The sequence below is a fragment of the Bos mutus genome, chromosome 22 (assembly GCF_027580195.1).
Source record: "Bos mutus isolate GX-2022 chromosome 22, NWIPB_WYAK_1.1, whole genome shotgun sequence".
NCBI lineage: Eukaryota > Metazoa > Chordata > Mammalia > Artiodactyla > Bovidae > Bos > Bos mutus.
The window spans coordinates 64,211,641-64,233,165 of NC_091638.1; the positions used below are offsets into that span (position 1 = coordinate 64,211,641).

General features: G+C 49.6%; 1 long non-coding RNA gene across 1 annotated transcript; it reads right to left on the minus strand.

Moving 5' to 3' along the window:
* Positions 1 to 30: 30 nt before the first annotated feature.
* LOC138984627 (uncharacterized) lies at positions 31 to 8,689 on the minus strand. Its single transcript, XR_011461860.1, has 3 exons — positions 7,100 to 8,689; positions 6,518 to 6,888; positions 31 to 4,794 (listed from the first exon to the last, which is right to left on the minus strand). It is a non-coding gene; the product is annotated as an uncharacterized lncRNA (long non-coding RNA).
* Positions 8,690 to 21,525: the final 12,836 nt, after the last annotated feature.

A 21,525-nucleotide genomic window follows, 5' to 3' on the forward strand; every position in this document is an offset into this window, starting at 1 on the left:
GCTGCTGGATGCTGGGGGGTGGGGGGTGGGCCCGGCCCCTCCCAGCTCTGAGCCCCACCGAGGGCAAGCATCACTGCTGAGACAGCCCTTTCGTCCTCTGAGGCCAGGGAAGACGGTACTGAGGGGCCTTCCCCCTTTTCCTCCGAGTGTCCAGGAATCCCACCAGCTTGTCTTAATAGTACAACAGGTTTTCAGAAAACCCAGTGGGCGTGGCACACAGACAGGACCCAGGGCGAGGGTGCAGAGAGACGAAGGAAGGGCCAAGCAGGGAGGGCTCGTGGGCGGCAGTCTGGGCGTGGGCAAGGCTCTCCTGGGCCTTGCACCCTCCATTCCCCCAGAGCCCCCTTCCTTGCGACAGTACCTCTGATTTCCACGGGAGGTCGCAAGCGGCACCCAAGTCACAGAACACCCAGTCAGGAGTCAGCACGTCCTCCCACATACGGAAGAATGTCAAGTTTTTGGCTTTTATTACGATTTCAGAACTAGCCTAGCCCATCTCTAATTATAAAAACATAATTTTTTTTTCCTTTTTTTCTTTATGCTCACAATCAAGTGTCTGATTAGGTCTGGAACAGCTCTAGAATGAACACGTAAAATTTAGCAATTTAAAATCTTTCTTTACTGCAAGTTTAAATAGTTGTACAGATAGTTTATAAGCACAATATTTTAAGGAAAAAAAAGTGGCTGGTCTATTAGGCAGCCTTTGTGCCACTTCAGTGCTAGAAAGTTAAAGAAAAACAAACTTTTGTGATTTAATACTACTATTTCTGTGGAATAATTATAAAAGTACGACCTTTTTAAATCAACCTTATTGGATGCATCAGAACCAGCAGAGCTGTGCTATATTTTCTATCTTTGCTAGAACTTCAATGTCGAAGGACAATTATTTCTTCAAAAGTGGTTGTAATTCATAATGCAGCAGTTTTCTGCAAAAACACACACAGTCACCACACACAGAGTTTTTCCAGCCCCATGTCCCTGAATTGGAAATTGAGTTTGGGGCCTTCTGTTCCAAAACCTGTTGCAGGTCAATCTTGGTATTTGAATGAAGTCAATTTAATATTAAGGTGTTTTACTTCCATGTACTTTCGATTTTTCCATCATGAGATGAATATAATCCCAGAGAAGTTTCAAGCCAAGATACTACGGGTGGCCTGCTAAGGCTGCCAACAGTTCGGAAAGCATAAGATGGTGACTTGGCCCTTATCTGTCTTCCCTCTGGTGATGTTGCGAAACCCAGTAAGCACAGCGCCCCACCACGGCTCGGTTCTCCTTTGCCGGTCTCACCTCTCTGCTCAGTGCCAGGCAACACGCTAGACAGGATGAAAGTGAAAGGAGCCTCGGGCAGATGGTACCCAACAGCAGCGTGGGGCGTTGGGGTTGCTGGACGTGGGCAGCCAGGAGGTGAGGCTCGGCTGCTACTCCCTTAGAGAGACTTCCGAGTCACATGCAACTGACCAGAAGCAAGCAAAGCTGACCGCGTTGGTGGTTCACTCTCACTATAGAGAAGTAACAGGACCCATCAGAACCTGCACTGATCAACAAAACACGTTGCCAAGATGAATCGGTCTCTAGCTCTCTCCACCGGTTTTGCTACAGAAAGCAATAGTTCCTCATTTGACCCACCGCCCACTGTTCTCCCCCTTGAAACACGTCAGGACCAGGCCCTACCCCACGCCCCTCTTCAACGGTGAAACAGATGTTAAACTGCTCATATAAAGATTATGTTAATACTTATTCCAGGTTTTAAAAAGATCCACTTTTGTTATATACTGTAATTTAAATAAATTGCATTTACATGCCTAGTTTCTGTAATATTGTGTATACAAAACCAAAATTGCTCAAGATGTAAATTATGTATACCTGCCAAGATACCTTCTCCAGGGTGTCTGCACATTTTAAGTTAATCCATAATATAAAAATGACTCAACGTGACTGTTGATTTGCTGAACTTTACATATCACAAAGTGAATCATTTGTGATACTTTAGTTAATAAAATGGTGATTTTTTTTGAGTTATTTAACAAGCAAGCATTACCCAGGGTGATCGGGCAATGACTGTGTGGACCACAAATACTGGTTTTTCCCATTAACAAAGTTTTTGTTTTTTTAGAAACTAGTATGTTTCACACTATAGTTTGTGTAACATGTGTTCGCATTATCTATGTTTCTGTTACTTTTGTGCTTTTATTCTTTTTAGACCTTATTAAAAACATAAAAACAAGCTCCTGTAATTTGCACTTTCTCCCAATTCTTAACATCTCTTGTATGGCAACCAAAATTACTGTAAAAAGAAAAAATAAATATACTATTGCACTAAGGTTGTGGTTCTGATTGCAAACAGTGAGACCTTCCTGAATTAAAAAGTTGCCAAGCTTACAATCCAGCCACTTGACCTCTATGAAACTGACCAGATAATATCTGCCCAAAGAGTGAAAATCCTTTCAGTGAGCTCCTCTGCCTTGGTTCCATCTCCTGCAAGTTTTCTCACTGTACAGGTGGAAACGAGCATTATTTTAGAACCACGAGAGCAGCACCACGGACGTCTGTGAACACTGCTGTGAGGGAGCCGAGGCCCGGCTCTCCTGTCTGAGATGGATGCAGAAGGGCATGGCGGGAGAGCCAGGTGCAGACCTTGCTCCTCAGAGCAGAGGATCGCGCACACCCACAGCTGGCTGTCTCCTTGCTGCCGGGCACGCAGGCTGGGCAGCCTCTCTGGCTGACGCAGAGCCAACCAGATTTTTATGAACAAGTGTGCACTAAGGCTTGGGGCAAGAGAACGTGTCTTCCGTCAGAGAACTGAGCCAAGAAGACATGGGCTATTCCTTCCACTGTAGGGAAGCATATTTTAAATACTGAACCTCTTCTTAGGTCTCATCAGTGAAAACTCACGGTCTTTAGTTCTGGAGCAGTTTCTTCTGCTTTGGCACATTCTCCCCTTGAACAGCAGCCACCATTTCTATGTCAATGCCAAATTCTCAGCCTCGGTGAATCTTCTGTAGTTTACGCTCCCCGAGGTCCACCTGCTACACCATCCAGTGGTTCCTCTCAGATCTTCACCGCCCCCCAGCCCCACTGTCCAATGGCTTCTTCCAGATAAATGTATCCGTCTGTCTTGTTAAGGAAAAAATAGATACTGGAAGACTTTTTCCGTTTATTTGTACTTTACCTGAGGCATTTTAATAACCAGTAAACTGGGACGTCTTGTGTATTTGTAGCGATCCGTGTACACACGCAACAAGGTTTCAGTTCCACGGCAGCCATGTGCCCAGGCAGCCGCGTGCAGATGGGCCTGCCCCGGCTTTGTGGGCAAATGGGCGATTCCAGACCGGCTTCTCAGACTTCAGCGGATCCGATCACTTGTTTCTAATCCACGCTGTACCAGTGCTTTTGTTTCTTTCCTGTTCCTGTAACATGTTTCTGCAGTTCAGTCTTTACCGCATTATGTTTAAAATTACAACAATCATTGTCCATTGCTTCTCTGGAACTCTTTGTTTATAGAAATTCTGAAATTTTACTATGAGCCTTCAAATAAATACAGAAACAAAAAAGAGGAAAAAAAGTAAAGTGTGTGCCTTGGGTGTTTTGAACCTGATCTGCATAAAACCATATTGTATTCAAATGCTGTATATTTAATGAGAGGGTAAATACACCTTCAATGTATTAATGTAGCTGATAAAATAGTTCTAGTGCCTTGGTTTCTGAACTGAGAAGCCCCTATCAATGCACAAAGAAAAGCGAAAAAACGACTCAAGAAATGAAATGTTGAGAAGACCTGGACATGACTCTAGAGCCTTTCTCATCGTAAGACTGTGGAATATACACAGTCATTTAAGTTAAAAATAAACAGAAAATTGAAATAAGACTGTGTTATCAATTAATTTTCCATTAAAAGTGCTCTCTGCTATACTATTTTCAGTATTTTCATTTAGTTAAAAATACAAAAACATGGTTGAGAATTTGCAAGGAAAAGAAAACGACATCTGTGAGACCTATTTCCCCGTGTTGTGTCGCCCCCCAGTGGTCCTTGTTGGTAATGCTTATCCAGTCAGCAGCACCTCCATCATCTCCACATTGTTAAAAATAAAAATGCTTGTTTTTAATGACTGAAGCCACTCATCACAGAACTTCCATTTTTTGTAAGCTACAGGCATGGCAACCAACACACAGTCTGTTTTTTTAAAACTGTGAGAAGTCATCAGACTATTCTCAAGGCCATGGTCTCCACTTCCTCAGTTAAAATGTTAAGCTCCCCCGCACAGCCTCAGTCATCTTGGAAGATGGGTCTGAGGTGTACAAAGCGTGTCAGGAACCACCGCCCTGCCTGGAACTAGATTAATCCCAGCATGAGTGGAAGTCCGCAGGGCGCTTCCACCAGGTCAGAGCAGCAGCAGCCTCATCTTCAGGGACCCTCGGCAAGCCGGCCAGACCTTCCCAGAGGCAAGGCAGATGCCGCGTGCTAGGTCCACAGCACGTCTCTGGGTTCTTCTGCCCCGTGTCTGGGCTTTTTCACCTGATAAGATCATCAGCGGTGCTATTACCAGGCCAAGGCCCACCAGATACGCAGATTTTTCATCTCAATCCACAGATGTAGCCCACATCTGAGACTCTGAAGGGGGTGGTCGGGGATGGCGGCCAGGTTTCTTAGGCGGCGATACTACACACACCACTGTGGCCTCTGCTGGAGGTGTTCTTGGACTCCTGCACAAAGAGGGGGCGAGCCAGTGACCACGGCCGCTAGGCAGGGCAGGCAGGCAGGCCCTATGTGAGATGGAGCCCTGGAAACGGCCAGGTCTGCAAGACAGAGCAGGGACATCTGACCACTCACCTGTACCTGGCAGTTTGCAACCTGTCCCGATGCCCTGACACCTCAAGTCCTCCTGCCACCACCCACTCAGAGTCTTCCGTGCCAAGGGGCTTAAACAGAATTCAGTGTGTTCTTCAAACCCCACAACTCAAGAGAGCAGGAGGGGAACACAGTCCTGGAAGCTCCGGGAAACAGACCACAGCACAAGGCAGAAATCAGTGATCTCCAGGCACGATCCTGAGAGGGAGTGTAGCGCAGCCACCTGGAAACTACCGTCAATCTCTCTGTGCCAGGGACCACTCAGAGCACTGCACACACCGAGTGTCTCACAGCGCTGAGATGGGAACAAACAGCCCCATTCCACAGATGAGGAGACTAAGTCTCATTAAGGTCCACAGTGAGCACAGGAGGTGCGCTAGAGCTTCCTCAGCCAAGGCCAGCTGTAGGAAAGAACCCAAGGAGCACTGCTGGTGCCAGGAGCCACCCCTGACGACAAGGACACATCACTCTGCTCCCCTCCAAATGCCTCTGTGAAGGGCCAGCGGCTCACGAGGCTGGGCGAAGTGGGGGCTCCTCCCAGCTGAATCGCTTGGGGTCATGAAAAAGGGACATTTAATTCAAAGGGAATCTGGCTCCCTCATTCCCTCGGCTAGAATCAGGGAAGCCTGGACCTCAGGATCCCAGGTTTTCACAGACATGATATTCGTAAAATGACCCCTGGCTTAGAGATGGGTAACACCTGGCTTAATTTCCACCAGAATCGCATAAGATGAGTATCACAAAGCTGGTTATCTCCTTTACCCAGCAGGAGACGGAAGCTCAGAGAAATCAGAGGCCATGTCCAGTGGAGTCCAGCAGCTGGAGACTGAGTCCTACCCAGGAAGCGGCCCGGCCATCCTCCCGTGAAACTCTCCTGCCCCTGGCCTGAGCTACCACAGCTCTTCCCAGTGTGCTCTTCTGCGGCCCCCGTCAGTCCACGCCACCTTCTGCAGCTTGCAACTGCAGGTTCCTGGCTGACCAGCATCTGACCCCCACGACAGAGTGTCTTCCACCCTCTGCAGCCCCCTTCTGCAGTGAGAACTGGGGCAGTCCCTCCCTCCCCCTCACAACCTCCTCAGTGGCAGAGAAGAAAGCCAGCTGAACGAAAGATGAGATAAGGAGTCAAGAAGCCACACAATGAGTTTGAAAAGGAGTCAAACAGGCCCCACCACTTTGAAGCTTCACAGAAACCAAAGGCAGGGAGCAGCAGCTGCCTCCACGCGGCCTTGGCGCCTGCCATCTGGGCAAGCTAAAAATAAAGGCTCCATTTTCCAACAAGAGTTTATAAATGTGACTACAAAGGCCCTGATAAAGACATCAAGGCCTTGGGAAAACTGCAGGGCCTGAAACCTTTAGCACCCCACCAGCACACCAGGAAAGCCCAGCTCTCCCTCTCCCAACAGGCGCCTGTGACCGGCTTTTTCCGGCAGCAACCAGGAGAATGGAGCGTAGAGAGCATGGCTCTTCATGGTGGGAGAAAGGGAGGCCTTAAGACAGGATCTAGCACAGAGCGCGGGCCCCGGTGTACTCACGGAGGCCACACAGAAACGGCCACACCAATCCCAGCTCTGCCTACAGGGGCCGAGTGACTGGACCCCGCATCTCTCCCAGTGGTCCCTTCCTGCTCACCTTGCTCCCCACCACACTCCCACCTTAGGGCTTCCTCCGTACCTGCTGAACCTGGAAGGTGTTCTTCCCCTATCTTTGCACGGCATGGACCACCTGGTTGAGAGTAGAAGCACCCTGATCACACGGTCACCCCTCCCCGTCTTCTTTGGTAACACTTCAGACCGCCTCAGATGGGCTTATTAAGGGACTTGACGATCTGCAGCCCCTTCCACGAGGAAGACACGAGCTTTGCCTATCTCAAGCTGTTGCCCGGGCAAAGGCAGTGTCTACAGAGGCAGCCCCTCCTCCTTCTTGGGCCTCAGGGCCCACCGCAGAGGCAGCCAGCCACCCTGCACGCCAGAGAAGCTGCCGTCTGGTCCTCAGTTCAGTTCACTTGCTCAGTCGTGTCCAACTCTTTGCGCCCCCTCAGGTACCTGGGAAAGACAGAGACCTCCCCCTGAGCCTCTAGGGACTCCTCCTGAGCCCCGCCTCCCCAACCCACGCCCGTCTTCTGGTCCCCTGGTCTGGAAAAGTCCTTGGAAGGTTCCCCTAGGCCCATCCACCTATCTGCGCCTCTTGGCATAACCGCCTGCGGCCCTGCCACCTCCAGGAAACCAGGCACCTCCTCCGTCCAGAGCTTCGCACCTGTCAGGTCCTGCCCCAGGCAGAAACGAGAGCCAGCCCCAGGGGCAGGCGGCGGGTGGCACCAATGAGGAGAGAGACACTTCCCGAATCCCCTCACCAGCGGCCAAGGAGGCCGCCCTGGGCACACACCGGGCTCTGTCGCCTCCTGGCCTCGCCCTCCCCCGCCTCGGGCTCGCCACCACAGGCAGCTGGAAAGCGCCAGCACCACGGGCCCGCTCCGGGTGACCGCAGGCGCTGCGAATCTCCCGGCACCGGGCGCTCGGAGGACTTCCCTCAGTTCCCAGATTCCGGAAGAAGGCGCCCGTCCTGCCGTCTGCTTGCAGAGAGGCGGACCACGGAGGCGGCGGCGGGTGGCGAGGCCTGCGCCCTCTCTGTCCGCCCCCAGGCCGGGAGCTGCTGCCCGCCTCTGTGTGGGAAAGGGCAGGAAAGCGCGGCGCAGAGGGTCCACGGGAGCCAGGCCGGGCTTCGAGGGACCTCGCACGCCATCTTGGCAGCGGCCCGCACCCCTGCCGCCTGAGGCTTGGCCGGCGTCGGAGCTGCCTCCAGCTGGGGACGCCTATGCCCACGGTCCTGGGCCTCAGCGAAGCCAGCTGAAGTGTAGCCCGGACCCACAGCACCACCTCACTGTCCGGCTCTCCGGCGGCGAGCTGAAACCCGGGCAACGCGCAGAGGACGCTGGGCCCTCGGGCCACGTGCATCACAGGAACCAATCACTACAGGCAAAGGGACCGCGGGGCACGTGGCCCACTTGGACCAATCAAGATGGGTTAAAAAACCGCGGGGACACGTGCCCTGCTTGGACCAATCAACGTTGGCAAAGCGACTGCTGGTCACATGCCCATAGGGACCAATCATGATTGGCAAAGAAGCACGGCTTCATGTATAGCCCAACCGAAGCAGGCAGGGCAACTTCTGACCAATCCGGAGGCAAGGAGGCGGGCTGTGGGCGAGGCAGCCCCGCCCACGAGGACCCTGACTCCGGAAGTTGTAGACATCACGGCTGCTGCGGGGCCTCGGAGCCGGCCCTGGAGGAAACAAGGAGAGCGGCTACAGAAACGCAGAGCTCACCCTGTCTGCCTTTCCTCAGAGAGGCCCATGTCCGCCCTGACATGTCCCCGCACCTACTCTGAGCTGCCGGGCCGGGGAGGCAGCTTTGTTGTGAAGCCCAGGCACCCGTGGGACTCCGCTGCTTTTCTATCGGGAGCCCGCCACTGAGGGTCATTGTCTTAATAGACTTGCTGTTTGGAGTTTCAGGACTTCACCACCACAGTGCGTGCATGCGGAAAAAGAATTACCGGAGTCTGCCACCAGACCTTCCTTATCTAGGCGATTACTGCCTTCTCTCTTTATTGCCACACTGCAAAGCCTGTGGGATGACAGCTCCCTGACCAGGGATGGAACCCGGGCCACGGCAGCAGCAGCCCAGAATCCTAACCACTAGGGCACCAGGGGACTCCCTTACCTTCTTTCTGATCACGAGGAGACGCGCTCGCCCTGTACCGCTTCCCTTTACCGCAAGCCTTTCTCACAGGGTTGCAGTGTCACAGCTCTTAGTCACGATGGTGGTGCAGAATCCTTCCTGAAGAATAAACTTACCCCCAACCCTCCAGCTTTGCAGCAAGGTACCGTGTGGCTGCGTGGCCCTGAGTGCATGGCCCACTCTCCCAGGGGGCGCTGCGATGCCTCTGAGGACAGCCCATCTGGCCATGCCTAATGCCCAGAAGGAGGGGCACCCCCATCCTGAGTCGAGGGACTGGTGGTTTTGTCCTGGGCGCCCGCCCCCCGCCCCCAACCATGTTCACTGTCCAGGATGGGACCTCCTCATCTGAGAACCAGCTGCCCTATTCCCCCCTGCACCAATCACTAGTCACTGAACAAAGCAACCTCTGGGCTTCTCAGTGTTTCCATCTGAAATATGGGCTGACAATCCCTGCAGCGTAAGGAATTCTGGGGGCAGATGAGGTCCTGCATTGCAACCCCATGGACTGCCTACCACGTTTCTCCATTCATGGGATATTCCAGGCAAGAGTACCAGAATGAGTAGCTATTTCCTTCTCCAGGGGATCTTCCTGACCCAGGGATCAAACCCAGATCTCCTGCATTGCAGGCAGACGCTTTACCTCTGAGCCACCAACACAAAGAATGTATTTAAACAAACACAGGCTGAATTATCTTTTTAATCAGGAAGTTAAAATACATGTGGTACAAAACCCAAAAAGGGTAGGGGAAGGACAGAGAAGAACGAATTGAGAAATAGCATTGACATATATACTGTCGTGTGTAAAATGCGATAGCTGGGCAAAGCTGCTATATAACACAGGGAGCGCAGTCTGGCACTCTGTGATGACCTAGAGGGATGGGATGGGAGTGGGGAGAGAGGCTTAAGAGGGAAAGGGTACATATACATGTATGACTGATTCATATTGCTGTGCAGCAGAAACCAACGCAACATCATAAAGCAATTATCCTCTAATTAAAAAACAACAACAACAAAAACTCAAAAAGAATCATGGAAAAGCATGTCTCCCTGCTCCCCTGGGGTCCCCAGATCCTGGCCCCCACTCTGAAGCCCATTAAGGATTCCCTGGGATTCATTCCTGGCCTGGTGCATACATCCGCAAGCATATGCATATGAATCATTTTAAAAACACAAATATAGCTCACGCTACACACTGCTAGGTAACAGTCTTGCTCTTTTTAAAATTATTATGAAATGTATCAGGCACGGCAAAAGGATGGGGGAGAAAGAGCACCAGAGTTGCCACCCAAATGAAGACACCAAACACTACAGGCATCTCCAAGCCCCCTGGACCCCCTCCTCCTGAGGCCACTTCTTTCCTCCCACCCAGAGGTAACCACTACCCTCAAACTTGGTCTGCATCATCTCTATGCATGTTTTTATGTTGACTGCTTGTGTGTGTGTCCATAAACAACATGTAGTGTCATTGCACATGTTGAAGCCTATGTAAACGGTCCCTAATTCAGGCACGATGAACCTGCCGCCTCACACAGCAACGGTGCCCAGCACTCACTCGCCCCCACCTCCGTGTCCGCCACCACTGTCACCCACAGTATGCCGACTCCTGGTCTTCGTGAACTCTGCGGCTGGCTTATTTTTCTCACTATGATTCTTGAGATCCATCAGAGACAACGGGTATATCGCTAAATCATGCATGTTCAGAGACGAATATTATTTCATTGTATGAATATATAAAAAATGTGCCCATGCATTTGTTGATCCATCTTTAGAGTATTTCCCTTTTATTTTTGGGCTATAAAAACAGTGCTTTCAACATTATGCTCAATGAGAGAAGCCAGTTGTAAATCACCACATGTTTTATGGTTCCATTTACATAAAATGTCCAGAACAGGCAGATCCATGGAGACAGAAAGCAGATTAAGGGCTGCCCAGGAATCAGGGGGAGGAATGGGGCATGACTGATAATGGTATGGGGTTTCTTTGGGAATGATGAACATGTTCTAGAATTATACAGTGGTGATATTCCCATAACTCTGTAAATACACTAAAATCTATAGAATTGTATACTTTTAAGTAGGTGAATTATATAGTAGGCAAATTATAGCTCAATAAATCAATTTTTTAAGGGGAAAAATGCTTCTCTAAATGTAATGTGGGAATCCCAGAGTTGACCTAGGAACAGAAAAGAATGTTTATGGGAGAATTTATGAAATCCAAATAAATCTGTCATTTAGGTAATAGCATGGCAGGAATGCAAATTTCCCAGCTTTAATAAGTGGACCATGGCTAAATAAGAAGTTAATTTTAGGGGAACTTGGTAGACAGTACACAGGAATTCTCCATTTGGATTTACAACCTTTCTGCAAGTCTAAAATGATTTGAAAATTTTTAATTTATTTTAAAAATGTAAAAGGCAGTGCCGCTGGAAACAGCCACGTGCATCTATGCGCACGTGTCCCAGGGAGCGCTCCCCAAGGGCGTGGCTCCCCCGCCCCAGCCTCCACAGAACCACGCTGCCCATCAGCTGCTGTCGGCTCCCTAAACGATGTTCCACGCCACGTCTGACGGCCACTGTGCAGGGAAGGTCGACTCCTTAACGCGCGTGTGTAAGCACACCCACGTTAAATCCACAGAAAGAGAACTGTGGAGCTCACAAGCATCTTATACCTTCTGATTAATAGTTGAAGGGCCCAAACCCCGGGCCCTCCTGGATGGCATCAGGGCACACCCGACAGCCCAGCAGCAGGCTCCATGAGGGAGGCCAGGCCCCCTCTTTGGTGGATTCAAAAGAGAAATTCAAACATAAGTAACACACATGCCTTGTAAGTTAATGCCAAAATTTAAAGAAAGCTGCAGTAAACACTGATTATCTTAGAGGAGGATGAATTAGAAGTTTCGGATTAACAGATCAGATCAGATCAGATCAGTCGCTCAGTCGTGTCCGACTCTTTGCAACCCCATGAATCACAGCACGCCAGGCCTCCCTGTCCAACACCAACTCCCGGAGTTCGCTCAGACTCACGTCCATCGAGTCAGTGATGCCATCCAGCCATCTCATCCTCTGTCATCCCCTTCTCCTCCTGCCCTCAATCCCTCCCAGCATCAGAGTCTTTTCCAATGAGTCAACTCTTCGCATGAGGTGGCCAAAGTACTGGAGTTTCAGCTTTAGCATCATTCCTTCCAAAGAAATCCCAGGGCTGATCTCCTTCAGAATGGACTGGTTGGATCTCCTTGCAGTCCAAGGGACTCTCAAGAGTCTTCTCCAACACCACAGTTCAAAAACATCAATTCTTCGGCGCTCAGGCTTCTTCACAGTCCAACTCTCACATCCATACATGACCACAGGAAAAACCATAGCCTTGACTAGATGGACTTTTGTTGGCAAAGTAATGTCTCTGCTTTTGAATATGCTATCTAGGTTGGTCATAACTTTGCTTCCAAGGAGTAAGTGTCTTTTAATTTCATGGCTGCAGTCACCATCTGCAGTGATTTTGGAGCCCAGAAAAATAAAGTCTGACACTGTTTCCACTGTTTCCCCATCTATTTCCCATGAAGTGATAGGACCGGATGCCATGATCTTCGTTTTCTGAATGTTGAGCTTTAAGCCAACTTTTTCACTCTCCACTTTCACTTTCATCAAGAGGCTTTTGAGTTCCTCTTCACTTTCTGCCATAAGGGTGGTGTCATCTGCATATCTGAGGTTATTGATATTTCTCCTGGCAATCTTGATTCCAGCTTGTGTTTCTTCCAGTCCAGCGTTTCTCATGATGTACTCTGCATATAAGTTAAATAAGCAGGGTGTGACAATATACAGCCTTGACATACTCCTTTTCCTATTTGGAACCAGTCTGTTGTTCCATGTCCAGTTCTAACTGTTGCTTCCTGACCTGCATACAAATTTCTCAAGAGGCAGGTCAGGTGGTCTGGTATTCCCATCTCTTTCAGAATTTTCCACAGTTTATTGTGATCCACACAGTCAAAGGCTTTGGCATAGTCAATAAAGCAGAAATAGATGTTTTTCTGGAACTCTCTTGCTTTTTCCATGATCCAGCGGATGCTGGCAATTTGATCTCTGGTTCCTCTGCCTTTTCTAAAACCAGCTTGAACATCAGGAAGTTCACGGTTCACGTATTGCTGAAGCCTGGCTTGGAGAATTTGGAGCATTACTTTACTAGCGTGTGAGATGAGTGCAGTTGTGCAGTAGTTTGAGCATTCTTTGGCATTGCCTTTCTTTGGGATTGGAATGAACACTGACCTTTTCCAGTCCTGTGGCCACTGCTGAGTTTTCCAAATTTGCTGGCATATTGAGTGTAGCACTTTCATAGCATCATCTTTCAGGATTTGGAATAGCTCAACTGGAATTCTATCACCTCCACATATACACACTACTATATATATAAAATAGCCAGGCAACAAGGACCAACTGTATGGGAACTGTATTCAATATCTTGTAATAACTTACAATAGAAAAGAATCTAAGAAAGAGTACATATACATGGATATATTTAATATATGTGTATATATAGATATAGGTATATTTGTGTATATATTTAACATATAAATATGTGTACATATTATACCTGAGTATATACAACATACATGTACATTATATATGTGTGTATATGCGTGTTACACGTGCATATATAACAATGTATGTAACATATATATTGTATGTGTACATGTAACATATGTATATATAATATAGGGGCTTCCCAGGTGATGCTAGTGGTAAAGAATCTGCCTGCCAGTGGCAGGAGATATAAGAGAAGTGGGTTCGATCCCTGGGTCAGGAAGATCCCCTGGAGGAGGGAATGGCAACCCACTCCAGTATTTTTGCCTGGAGAATCCCGTGGACAGAGGAGCCTGGTAGGCTACAGTCCTTGGGGTTGCAAAGAGTCAGACATAGCTGAAGTGACTTAGCACTCATATATAGTGTATGTGTGTATTATACATATATATGTGTGTGTATATATAACTAATTCACTTTGCTGTATACCTGAAACTCACACAACATTGTGAATCAACCATGGTTCAATACAAGTTTTAAAATACCTCAAACTGTTTCCCAAGGGCAGGAATGGAGGCAGGTCCGCTGCATGGGTCTGGCTCAGGCTCTCAGTCTAGGTGCTGGCCAGGATTGGCTGTGGATGGAGACTTCGTTTCCAAGGCGACACGCTCACACACTGGGAGGCCTCAGTTCCTTGCCCCCTTGACCCTCCAAAGCGCTCTTTGAACTTCGTTATGACTGGGGAGCTGGGTTCTCTCAAATGATCCAGGACAGCAAGGCAGAAGCTGCAGCGTGTCTTGGGTTCTCTGTCTGGAAGTGACACTCTGCCGTTTTCACAGTGTCCTATCGTTATGCAGGTCGGCCCGATCCTGTGTGGGAGGGGGCTGCACAGGGTGTGGTACTAGGACACGAGGACCACCGGAAGCCATCTGAGGCTGGCTCTAAAAACATCACTGCACAGTCCAGGGATGAAGGCAGGACAAGAGAAAATATTCCAGTCAATAATATTATAAAGGAGCAGGGTAAAGGGATGTAAGAGGCAACAGGAGGCATTAACATCCTCAATTTAGAAAAAGCACATACCGAGTGAACACAGAAGATGTGGTTCACGCACACAACGGAATACTACTCAGCCGTAAAAAGCGAAAGGGAGCCGTTTGCGGCAACATGGATGCGAGCAGAGTATCATACAAAGTGCAGTAAGTCAAAAAGAGCAAAACCAAATACCATATGATATTACTTTTATGTAGACTCTAAAATATAACACAAGCGAACCTACCCACGAAACAGAAATAGAGTCATGGACATAGGGAACAGGCTGGTGCCACGGGGGAGGGGAGTGGGGAAGGATGGAGGGGGAGCTGGGAGTTAACAGATGTAAGCTACTACACAGAGAATGAACAAACAACAAGCTTCTACTTGTACAGCACAGGGAAATATACTCAATACCCTGTCATACACCAAACGGAAAAGCATTTTAAAAGAACGCGTACGGACGTATAGCTGAATCACTTTGCTGTGGAGCAGAAATTAACACAACGCTGCAAATCAAGTATAACTCAATATATATAAATAAATAAACAGCATCTACAAACACCACACTTACTGGAGAAAGACGGAATGATCTCCTCCTAAGACTGGGAGGAAGAATATCCATTCTCAACACAGTGTCAGAAATCCTAGCCAGCACAATAAGGCAAGAAAAGAAACCAAGAGGCATACAGACTGGGAAGGAGAAATAAAACTGTCCCACTTCTCAGATGATACAATGATCCACGTAGAAGACCCCAAGGAATCTACCAAAAAATATTTCTAGAATGTATACAGAACTCAGCAAGGTTGTAGGATACAAAATAATCCTACATAAATCAAACTGTACTTCTATAGACTAGCAGGGAATATACACAATGAAATTAAAAATACAGTGCCATTTATAGTTGTTAAAAAACAAGACACCTTAATGAAACACACACAAGAATTGTATGTGGAAACAAAATCCTGATGAAATAAGTAAAAGAATATCTAAATAAAAGGAAAGAAATACTGCTTCTTCTAATAGAAGGCTCTTTACAGTGAAGATGTCAACTCTCTTTCAATTGATAGATAAACGTAACACATTTCCAATCAAAAGTCCCAGCAAGATTTTTTGTAGCTACAAACAAGATTATTCTAAAATGTGTATGGGAAACAAAGGAATTATAACAGCTAAAACAATTTTGATTAAAAAAGAAGAAAAAAGGGAGAGAAATCGGTCTACCCTATGTCAAGACTCACTACACGGCCCCAGTAATAGAGACTGTGGGGCACTGTTGAGAAGACAGGTAAACAGATCACGGGACAGTGGAGAAGCCCCACATTCTCACCAGAGGGAAGGAAAATTTTTTAGAAATACAAATAATACTGTATTTTGTTTTCAGTAATTTAAATATGAGGGCATCTTTTTTCTTGAGCATACACATGGAAAAAGGTAACCGCAAAATACAAAGGGTTAAATCCCCAAAATTGAGTTTTATTTAAGATTCGTCTGTAAGGACTTTGGTGCTGAGAGGTTAAGTATCATGTGATGTCCGGTGTCCGAAGGATCCTCCCAGAAAACACGAAGCCCGTTGGGATCTGGCCCTGCCTGTGTCTCCACCCTCCCCGTCCACAGTGCCCCACAAACGCCTGAGGCTTAGCAGTACTGACGCGCTCTTCACTGTCTGCCCCGCTGGTCCTTCTGCTCCGAACACCCTGCGTCTCAAGATGCTGCCCAAGCCCAGCCTCATCCCGGAATCCTTCCCTGAGCCCATCGCTCGCTGTCCTCTGGATGCCCCGGGCTCCTATGCCTTTCACGTGGCATCACGATTATCTATCCCTGTATCTATCCGCAAGCTTCAGGACTGAGACGTACTCTGTCCTTTAAAAAAAAACCATTCACCATTTTAGCATACGATTCAACCAGCACCTCCATCCACCCTCAGCATCTTCGTCACCCCTACAGGAACCCGGTGCCCAGGAGCAGTCCCTCCCTGCTCGCCCTCGTGCTCCAGCCTCTGGCAACCGCTCGTCTTTCTATGTGGAGATTTACTGCGGGTGTTTCTTTATCTCTACATTACCAATTCTTGTGAAAAAGGAAAGAATATACAGTCAGCCCTCTCTATTACTGGGTTCCGAATCCTCAGATTCAACCAACCACTGATTGAAAATATTTGTGGGGAAAGAAGTCTGGAAAGTTCCAAAAAGCAAAGCTTAAGTTTTCCATGTACCTAGCAATGATCTACATACCATTTACATCACATTAGGTATCGTATGTAATGTAAACAGGACTTAAAGTATATAGGAGAATGTGCATAGATTATACACAAATACAACATTTAACATAAGCCACTGGAACATCCAGAGATTCTGGTGTCTGCAGAGGTCCTGGAATCAACCCACTGGAAAACCACGGGACCCCTGTAGTAGAGAATCACCACTGCTCAGAGGGAGACCAAGCAGTGCTGCGTTATGACGCCAGCTAGTGGCCAGTGTTAGAACTGTCTTGCTTAACCTCCGTCCTTTCTGTATTCTATCCCCGCCCCCTAGGATCCTGTCCAAACTTGCCCTTTCCACCTCCTTTCTTCCATCATTAACCTCCTTTAGGCAAAATCTCCACTGAATATCAAACAACCTCCCCCCTACCCCCCGCACGGATCATCCTACCCTTTCCTTGCGGCAAGGTCTGCTCAAGGTCCCAGGCCTTACTCAGGTCCTCCGTTCCGGCTGCACACTCGCTGGACCCAAGCCCTCATCCCCTGCTCCACGTGCCTAACAACCCCCTAGGCTCTGGGTCCAGGTGCTGACAAACCGATGACCTCGTGGTCATCAGGATGTCAGGACGGCCACATTCTGTTTCTGCTTCCTCTTCTGTTTCATCTTCCCAACCCACAAATGTTCCTTACCTTCTCACAAGCTTCACGCTCCACTGAAAAGACACTTGTTAAAATTAAACGCTCTTCATGTTTTATGGCAAGAGGGTTTTCATAATGTCTAGTCCCAAATATTTCCAGAATAACAGTCCCTGTTTGAATTTTCCCATGAGCTTCTAAAGAATCATGTGTGTGTAATATTTATTTATTTGGCTGTGCTGGGTCTTAGTTACGGCATATGGCATCTAGTTCCCTGACCAGGGATGGAACCTGGACCCCCCTGCATTGGAGCACGGGGTCAACCCCTGGACCACCAAGGAAGTCCCTCACTTGTGTGTTTCAAAAGGAAGCAAACGAAGAAGGCGAGAAGGAAAGAGAGAAGCGGGGCCGGGCCATCCACTGGAAGGAAAATTAAATGTAAGCAACCACCTCATGCGAAGAGTTGACTCATTGGAAAAGACTCTGATGCTGGGAGGGATTGGGGGCAGGAGGAGAAGGGGACAACGGAGGATGAGATGGCTGGATGGCATCACCAACTCGATGGACATGATTTTGAGTGAACTCTGGGAGTTGGTGATGGACAGGGAGGCCTGGCGTGCTGCGATTAATGGGGTCGCAAAGAGTCGGACACGACTGAGCGACTGAACTGAACTGAACAACAAAAATATGTTTTCACTTGTTAGATTGTTAGAGATTAAAACTTTTACAATATGCATATTTGGCAAAAAGACAAACACCCACTCCTGTGTAAGTTCCGACTCTACTGCAACCCCATGGACTGTAGCCCACCAAGCACCTCTGTCCATGGGATTTCCCAGACAAGAATACTGGATTGGGTTGCCATTCCCCTCTCCAGGAGATCTTCTCCACCCAGGGACAGAACCCGTGTCTCCTGCATTGGTAGGTGGGTTCTTCACCACTGAGCCACTAGGGAAGCCCCCTGTGTAAGCTAGGTCAAACCTATTTGGAGGGAAATTTCATACTCGACTCAGTCAATCAATTGGGAATTGTGTTTGCAGTTACAACAGGTACTGGGGAAAACAAAAAAACATGAGCTGTGAGATGAGTTTGACTCAGGTTCTTACTGAACCACAGTCTGGAGACAACCTCCTAGACAGCTCTGAGGAATTGCTCCAAGGGGCAGGAGAAGCAACCAGTGTGTTTACGGATGACTAGAAAATACACGCAGCCAAGTTTACAGCTTAGTAAAAGCGCACTGCTGGGAATCCCCTAGGGCTCCAGAGGTTCGAGCCCAATGCTTTCACTGCCAGGGACGCACGTTTGATCCCTGCTCCAGGAACTAAGATCCCTCAGGCCACAGGGCAAGGCCAAACGTGTTTTTTAAATAAAAAAAGTCCCTGTTGGCCATGACAACAGGTATCTCAGTTAATAATTTCAGCGTGTTTTTCTCCTACGTATGGGAAGATGTAAGAATCTGGGTTCATTAAAACTTCTCTGAGGCATCTACCCACCCGAGGGGCCTGTTTTTCTAGAGTACAGAGAACTCTTGTTCCTTGTCCTCGATTTCCTCAGGTGCCCTGTCCATCAGCACCTGCGGGGACTAATGACTTGGTCCTTGTAGGACAGGATGGTGGGCAACATTCTTTGCCTTAGTTTATTTCTCTCATTAAAAAAAAGAAAAGCACTGAAGCAAGCAAGACTGGTGTGGCAGCTCCATTTTCTGCTCCACCATGCTCCGAAAGTGCCTTCACAGTGCCTCACGGTCTACAACAGCGGGCAGAGCTCCTGCCACCACTCTCATAGCCCTAACTGCAGAAAGGAGAAACGGGAATGGGGACTGCCTGCGAATGGGCACAAGCTCAAGGCTTCGCCTCGAATAATCACTGGCTGAGGGGCCACCTTTGACCTGAAGCCACTTCTCACGTTCACACCACAGCAGCCTGGCTCCCTCACTCAGTCACTACATCAGCTGCAGACCATGGATCCAGCACCTTCCGGGAGCATGATACGGGCCTCATGGGGGAGGGGAGGGAAAATAAGAACCCTGCTCTTCAAAGACAGCTGGACTTCACCCCAGGCCCCCACCATGGACAGCAGGTTAGCTCCCTGTGGCTGCCATGTGAATGACCTCAAGCTTCCTGGACCAGAACAGAAGTCTATGACCTTACGACTCTAGGTCAGGATCTGGGGGAGGTCTCAGAAGCTAAGATCAACTTGTAGGCGGGTCTCCTGCCCGCAGGAGGCTACAGGAGTGAACCTGTCCCTTTCTGCCTTTTCTGGTTTCTAAAGGCTTCCCCATTCCTTGGCTCGTGGCCCCTGCCTCCACCTCCTAAGCCAGCACCGGCGGGTCGAGTCCTTTCCCACGTCATCACTCTGATTCTAAAGTCTGTTATCTGCCTTTTCCAATTTAAAGACCCCTGGGATTACCCGAGGCCCACTGGACAAGCCCCACCCAAGGCCAACCCATTAGAGACCTTACTTGCCCTTGGCTATGTAGGGTGACAGTCACAGGCTCCTGGGACTGGCAGATGGATATTGGCGGGAGGTCACCATCCTACACACCTGAGGGTTATCAGACCTGCAGAGATGCTCACACACAGCCCACCCCGGAGGGGGGCTTCCCTGGTGGCTCAGACAGTAAAGAATCTGCCCGCAAGGCGGGAGACCTGGGTTCAATCCCTGGGTTGGGAAGATCCCCTGGAGGAGGGCCCATGAGACAGTGTTTCTGTTTGTAACAGGAGGTTTAATTAAAGAGAAAATACTGACGTTAAATTTTGAGACAGTGTGTGTCGGCTGGAAATCTCTACAGCTCATGAACAGCAACTGAGTTCTCCTGGATGATTGGTTTTTTTCTTCAGAAATTTAAAAAACTTATTTGGCTGCGCCAGTTCTTAGCTGTAGCACATGGATCCGTGTTGCCGCACGCAGGGTCTCAAGTTGCGGGACCCTCCATCTTTGTTGGTCGAGGCAGGCAGGATCATTTTTAGTTTCAGCATTGGGGGGGCGGGTGGCCCTAGATTCCTGACCAGGGATTGAACCCGGGCCCCTAAACTGGGAGCCTGGAGTCTTAGGCACTGGAGCACCAGAGAAGCCCCCTGGATGGTTCCACATGTAACTGAAAGAGCAATGTCACAGCCGGCAGTGGGGAGGAAGGCAAGCGTCCCGCCCAACCTACTCCTACCGGCTACTTGCTATTTCCGCTTCCACTGTCACGTCCACAGTCGTAGACACAGAGTTTGTCTTCCCAGGGGAGAACAGACAGGTCAGAAGAAATATCCAAAGGGGTGATGGAAAAAAAAAAAAAAATAGGCTTTAAAACACGCGTCTGAGACGTTAAGATCAGGGCATCCTAACATCTCAGGAAAAACCAACTCCTAAACTGAGCTGTCATGTCTCACCGCTAAGATGCCCACAGCTTCCCCGTCAGAGGACCCTTAAGGTGTATCCTGGCGCAACACTCCGAACTCCAGCCCCTGGATCCCCGGTCTGGGAGGCAAGAGGACAGCTTTTATTCCTGTTTTCTGTGGAAGAAACTGGTCAGCCAGGCAGTACACGGAACAGAACATGCACGTGGCATGTTGAGGCCGGACCAGCAGAATGAGCTGTCCTTCCTGGAGAGCCCCCACCTGCCCGCCGGGCTCTGTGGTCAGCAGGCCACACAGACACAGCCAAGACGCATCTGCTCCTGCTGACCCTCGCCTTCCTCACGGTCTGCCCACACCCCATCGTGGGGAGATCTCCCCGGCCCATTTCTCCAGGACCAGCGCCCCCTGCAAGCAGCTGTGGGCAGAGCAGCCCAACCTCCAGCACCGGGGCCTCCTGTCCGGACCCCACCCCGAGCCATGGGAGGAGGGCCGGGCTCGCCCAGACCAGGATCCTGTGCGCAGAGCCGGCCAGGAGGCAGCACCAGTGTCCAGAGAGCACTGGGGGGGCCTGGCGTCACCCTCAGGTTTGAAGGGGTCAATGAGCCGGCTCAGCAGAGCCAGAAGGTTCCATAGGCGGCCTGGCAGGAAGAAAATGAGCCCAGGTGACCCCGGCTTCCAGCCCCACCTCCAGCGCCTGTGAACGCCCAGAGGACCCAGGTCAGCTCCTGCCAGATCCAGAGAGACAGGAACACGACGGCAGGCAGCCAGGGCCGACCCCTCAGTTCCTGAATTTTCAGAGCGCGCCACTCTAACCACGGCCCAGCCCTGGCGGCCTCAGCAGCTATCTTCCTCCATTTGCAGCTTGCAGACAAAAGGCCGTCCGCCAGGCAAGGGTCCTCGGAGGGGCCGGCTGCTCTGCCACACAGCTCGCCCAAGAGGGCACATGGGCCCTGGGGGCAGGGCAGCTGACCTTCCATAGGCCTCGAGGTTCTCAGTGGCCACATGAGCTGCCCACAAGGGGAGACCTGCCTCCTGCCTTGGAAACTGGGGGGCTGGGTGAGCACAGTGGGCCCCTGCCCCGCTGGGGACTCCAAATCAGAAACCGACAGGACCAGAAGCAGATCGGGGCAACCAGGATGTGTCGTCGGAACGTGTCCCGCGGCCACACTGCACTCTCCCCGACCCCGTCCTCCCGTGCCCCGCCTCCAGGCCCGCCCACCCTCCTT